Source organism: Colobus angolensis, unplaced genomic scaffold, assembly GCF_000951035.1.
Source record: "Colobus angolensis palliatus isolate OR3802 unplaced genomic scaffold, Cang.pa_1.0 Scaffold61, whole genome shotgun sequence".
NCBI lineage: Eukaryota > Metazoa > Chordata > Mammalia > Primates > Cercopithecidae > Colobus > Colobus angolensis.
In genome coordinates, this window is record NW_012119710.1 from 7,127,102 (window position 1) to 7,133,746 (window position 6,645).

A 6,645-nucleotide genomic window follows, 5' to 3' on the forward strand; every position below is an offset into this window, starting at 1 on the left:
ATTGTAAACTAGTTCAACCATTATGGAAAAGAGTATGGCGATTCCTCAAGGATCTAGAACTGGATGTACCATATGACCCAGCCATCCCACTACTGGGTATATACTCAAAGGATTATAAATCATGCTGCTATTACTCTTTTATTCAATATTTTTTCAGAAAGTTCTACAAAGTGAAATAAGCCATGTCCTCCAACCAATAAAGGTGATAGATATCTGACTGTCCCTATGAAAACCTCAAGACAACTTCAGAAATTGTTAGAACTAATATGGAAATTCCTTAAGATGACAAATAATTAACTAATTTCCATTTAGTCACTTTGTTCTCTTTCCCTCTATGGAACATACTGTCTGCTGGGTATCCATAGGACATCCAGTTCTAAGCAAGATTTCACTCCAGTACGTCTGAACACTTCTACTCCCACGATTTGAGGTTTTTGCTTGTGAAGTCAACTGTGTTTGTTTCCAACTGTCAATAAACCAAGCACACTTAATATCGTAAAAGTTAATAGTGCATGAAATGTTGTATACACTGTTGAACTATGAATGTGAAAGAGGATTCTTTCAATGGATATCAATGTAAATATTTTGAAATTATTTGATAAAAATGAGTTGCAAACAAACAGTAACTTACCGATGAATTAGCTAAGATGGGCAGAGTTACTATATATGTTTGAAGGAAAAGATCATAAAAATCTTGGATAATGTAGCATGCATTTCATTTCACAAGAATCTCTAAAGACACTGATATTGCAAATTGTAGACAATGATTTGGGAATGTGGTTCACATAAGAAAACTTCAGTTTGCAATAATCATCACACACAAAACACATACACAAAAAGGCTTGATCATACATCAGAGCATTAGGGCTAAAAATGTTCATTTATATGTCTTAAGTTAAATTTTTATAATGAATACATTTAAAAAATTAATTTCCTTGTAATTGACTTTTCAATTAATTGATCAAGTACTGACTGCTTTGGATAAAAGGGCTTTTACTATACGTAAAACACAATAGTTTTCCCCATATCGACGTAACTAGTTAGAAAATTACAATACCAAAAGTCACACAAATATAAAATATCAATACATGTAACATGTAATAACTAATACAAATTTAAGGCAATTGTTAAAGCTTTTTTGATGGTAAAACTTAATATTTTAAGAATATTATGTGTCTTCAAAATAACACACAATTTTGCTGAAAATCTGGTAAGAATTTCAAGAGAATTTGTGTATGTACATGCACATGTACTTTATAATGTGATTTTAAAGTTTATTTGGAAGAAAAATCAATTGAGAATAAGTAGATGTTAAATAAGAATATTTAGATATATTCTCATTTAGATGTTAAATGAGAATAAGATGTTAAAGTAGATGTTAAAAAACCATTAAAATGTTAAGAAAGATGTTTCAAAAAGAACAAAAGTGAAACTTGTACTAAAAATTAAAATATTGCATAAATTATAATATGTCATAAATACATAATGTATTATAATTGCATCAGAAATGAAAAATAAGTGCAGGAATAGAGATACAGTTCCATAAAAATACCCACGAATATATGAGTCTTAAATACACAGTAAAGTCAAGATAGGATAACAGAGTGGTTCAGAGCTCTTTGCCATCAGACTACTTGTGTTCTAAGTAATCTTGGATACTTTACATAAAATCTTTATACTTCAATTTTCTCATCTATCATATGGGAGTAATAAATGTACTTACCAATAGGGTTTCTGTGATGATCTGATGAAGACAAATAAAAGGCACTTAAAGCTAGTGCCTATCAACATCCACTAAATGTCAGCTCTTACTGTTTTTCAAATAACCACAGCTTTGGAATAATGGGCTAATATTTGTTGTGACATTATTTTCCTGTTACTATAAACTGAAGTTTATTTTGAATGACCAAAATTTATATTCTCAAAAAGTGAAATCATAAAGGTAATAGAAGACTGTATAGTTAAGGACAAAACTAAGACTTCATTGCAACAAGCTTAATTATTAGAAGGTAGAATCCACCTTGCAATCTTTGGTTCTTGGATTTTGCACTTTTAATATATATCAATTGCTTTGCAATTTAGTCATCGACGTTGCAAAAATATGCGCAGAAAAGACAGATTAGTTGGACAATTCTGTTGCAGTGTCTGAAACAAATACCCAAACTCTGTCTGGGTCTAAACTTGTAGGAGAGGGAGGCAATCTCTTATGAACTGAGAGTTGAGAAGTCTCCAAAAATATCTGCCTCAGTGTCCCCCTAAAGGCACTGACACTGTGAAGGAATTTCTTGCTAAGCATTCCTACAAGAAAACGCACAGGCTTTAAAGTCTCCCCACCTGCGTTTAATCCTGACTCTGCCCCCTGCCAGGTCTCTGGCTTTGGGAAATTTACTCAGTAAATAAAGCTCACAAAGCAGTTTTCTTAGGTATCTTGCAGAGTTAGTGTGAATATTAGTAAAAAAAAAAAATATATGGAAAGTGCCCTGTGCTGCGCCTAGCTTTTCTTTCCTGAAACGTTTTTTATTGCAAAATACACATAACATAAAATGTACCATCTTAAGCATTTTAAGTGCAGTTCAGCAGTGTTAAGTACATTTGTATTTTTGTGCAACCATCACCTCACTACCCTCTGTCTCCAGAACTCTTTTCATCTTGCGAAACTGAATCTCTAAACTGTTAAACAATGACTCCCATTTCTCCCTAACCCCAGCCTCTGGCAATCACTGTTCTACTCTCTATCTCTACAATTTTGACTACTTTAGGGTCCTCATATAAGCGAAATAATACAGTTTTTATCTTTTTGTGACTGACTTATTTTGCTTAGTATGTTTAGCTTTTAATAGGGGTTCACCCCTTCCCAGTCTCTTACCCTCTCCAATCACTTGAATACTATCTTATCTCCTTGAAATCACGGAAACTCCCTCAGCCTGACAACCTTTTTGTTCTTTCATTTTCTTAGCTAATTTCTGAAGCTTGCAGCTCAGGATTCAGCTCAAAAATTAGTTATCTAGAAAGCGTCAGTAATTCTCACCTTCCTCTCACCTTCAAAGCGTTCCTCCTATGAACTACTATAGAACTGCGCATGTTTCTCAATTACAAAACTGTTAGCCCTGCATCAGGCTAATTGCTGACAAGTGAGCAAGCAGATAAGCAAGGAAGCTAGCCAGCCTTTATTGAGCACTTTATATGCTGAAATCATATTCTCTGTAGGGGAATATGAAATAAAATTATATTTTAAAAAGTCTGTGTTGGCTGGGCACAGTGGCTCACACCTGTAATCCCAGCACTTTGGGAGGCCGAAGCGGGCGCATCAAGAGGTCAGGAGTTTGAGACCAGCCTGACCAACATGGTGAAACCCCGTCTCTACTGAAAACACAAAAATCAGCTGGGCGTGGTGGTGTGTGCCTTTAATCCCAGCTACTCAGAAGGCTGAGGCAGGAGAATTGCTTGAACCTGGGAGACAGAGGTTGCAGTGAGCCGAGATTGCACTACTGCACTCCAGCCTGGGTGACAGAGCAGGACTCTGTCTAAAAAAGGGAAAAAAAAAAAAAAAAAGAAAGGTTCTTGTCCTCAGTCATATAAAGGAGATCTGCCATTTAATGAAATCTGGGGGAAAATCTTCTAAATCAAGATTTTTTAAATTATCTTTTTAGAAAATTAGATATAAAATACTCCTCCCAAATAGAACAATACATAGATAGATCAACAGATAGATAGATAGACGAATGGATAGATAGATCCATAGATAAATACAGCAACGCCTAAAAACATAGGTAGATACAAAGATGCATATATACATAGTCAAGCACATTTGGGAAACACTAAAAATTCTATCTCTTTGTGATCCACAATGATATTAGCATTAAAAGTCTCTGAGAATTATGTATTATACATGAGAAATATGTATAAATTTAACTCTTTTAAAAAAATTTATTTCTGTATGAAATGTTTTTTTCACACAGTTCAACTAGCATTTCATAAAAGTCTCTTTAGATGCTGTAAAAAGCACTTCAGATATAATAATAAGTTATATCATGATATTTAGGCAGTATCTTCAGTTACACTTCACAGCAACACCATGGGACAGGTAATATTTTAATGTCTTTCTTGCAAATAAAGAGCTGAGGTCCCAAAAGATTAGGTAACTAGTCCAAGATCAAACAGCTGGTCAGTGGTGGAGTTGAGATTTAAGCTGAAGCATATTGAATCTAGAAAATGAAGACCTGAGTTTGGGCTCTATTGGGTAAGTCACAATAAAGGTTCATTTTTTTCATCTGGGAAGTGTGGATACCCAATCCATCATGTTATCTGAGTTATTCAATTCTTTTTCAATAGACCTTTAAGGGCTCCCTACAGTTGAAAGCAGGGATTGGCAAACTTTTGTTACAAAGGGCCAGATTGTAAATATTTTAGGTATCATGGACCAAATCAGTTACTTGAACGTAATTTGTCTTCCTCCCTTTCCTGTCTTCCTCCCTCCTTTCTTTCTCTTTCTTTTCTTAAAAATGTAAAACATATTCTTTGTTAAATGGCTGTAAAAAGGAGGCTGAATTTTAACTTTAGGTTTAACTTGCCTACCCTTGCTATAAAGTATTAAACAGTATAAGTTAATATCAGTCAGGAAAAAGAAGAGCCAATTAGTTGTTAAACAGTAAAGTGTCTGAAGCTGGTTCCTTAAACCTCTTTGCAATTCACTTCATTTCATCAGCCATCAAAGAAAATTTATACCGGCAAACTTTTTTTTCAGAAATGCTAAAAGTTTCTGCCATAGATGATTAAGGGAACTCGTTCAGAATGCTTTCCTGCCCTATATATCACGTTCTTAAAGGATAAAATGCAATAAGAATAGATGGGCTCTTGATGTGTAAAATCTTCTAGAAATATTTTAACAAGTGAATAGAAGGTAATGACCTTGAAACAGCTACATAGGAATGAAAAAGACAGCCGGGCACGGTGGCTCACGCCTGTATCCCAGCACTTTGGGAGGCAGAGGCAGGTGGATCACCTGAGGTCAGGAGTTTGATACCGTCCTAGCCTGGCCCTGGCCCATGTATGCCTGGCCAACATGGTGAAACCCGGTCTCTACTAAAAATACAAAAATTAGCCGGGCGTGGTAGCAGGCGCCTGTAATCCTAGCTACCCGGGAGGCTGAGGCAGGAGAATCTCTTGAACTCAGGAGGAGGAGGCTGCAGTGAGCTGAGACTGTGCCAGTGCACTCCAGCCTTGGTGAACAGAGCAAGAACAACAACAAAAAAGCCGGGCGCGGTGGCTCACGTCTGTAATCCCAGCACTTTGGGAGGCCGAGGCAAGCGGATCACGAGGTCAAGAAATCCAGACTATCCTGGCCAACATTGTGAAAGCCCGTCTCTACTAAAAATACAAAACTTAGCTGGGCGGGTGGCACGCACCTGTAGTCCCAGCTACCCTGGAGGCTGAGGCAGGAGAATCTCTTGAACCCCGGAGGCGGAGGTTGCAGTGAGCTGAGATCGCGCCACTGCACTGTGGCCTGGCGACAGAGCGAGACTCGGTTTCAGAAACAAACAAACAAAAAAACAAAAGCAAACAAACAAAAAACAATAAAAAAAGAGAAGAGTAGGCTGGTGTGCAGGAAAGGAGGGAAGTTTTCAGAAAGCTGTGCTTGGGATACAGCAAAAGAAAGAAGGATACCAAGAAGTAAGAATACCACGGAATTATCCTAAACCAGTCTCCTGCATGGGAAGACCAGGCTCCATTCCTGCACACCCCCTTTTACTCAGAGGCGATTCTCTGATTTAGCCTGATTTATCCACATTATTCTGTGCCCTATATGATGTCTCTTTTAACTAATGAGTCTCCAAAGAGAAGAAATTTCCCTAGTGGCTTTTCTCAAGCCAAATCCAACTGAAATCATATTTCAGAGAAAAGTCCTGGGTTAATAAACTGGAACAAAGTTAGTGGGCAACTCTTCATGTGACAATCACAGACAACCACCATCTGGAGTCTATGGAGAGATCCCCTCCCTGTTATGTAGTTTTGTATTAGGAGTCCTTGTTTTTATGAATATTATATTTATAATGTAATATTATGTTCCTATTTATATTTATAATTTAAGGTCCCACGAAGCATATGGCTTGGCTTATTATTCATTCGTGTGCATTTGCTTGCTGCCTTTGCCATGAGCAAGCGCATTATTTCTGGATACATCCCAACTACGTAGTCACGGTACTTTCAGCTTCTATCAGCAGCTTTTGTCAGTCAGATTATAAATATGTGTCTATTACCTGTGGGGAATCTAGTTTCTGTCTCCTGTCACTACTGGGGATGTTAACTCCTCATTCTCTACTGGGATTGAAATTCTTATCCCCATCCACTATTTCTGTTTTCAATATTCCATAGTCTTCTAAATGTAGTCATCAGTAATCACTGTGCTTTCAATTCTATTTCTGGTTTTCAGAAATTTTAATATTATTTTTGACTCTGGTGGTTACATCAAGTTTATTTTTTCCCATTATTGGAATGTGTTTAGAGTAGAATTAGAAGGTTTCATGTACATTCATTTTATTTTCTCTACAAAAGAAACTGATCCTAGAATCTGTCCTATTAAGAATACCACAAAAGGCCGGGCGCGGTGGCTCAAGCCTGTAATCCCAGCACTTTGGGAGGCCGAGA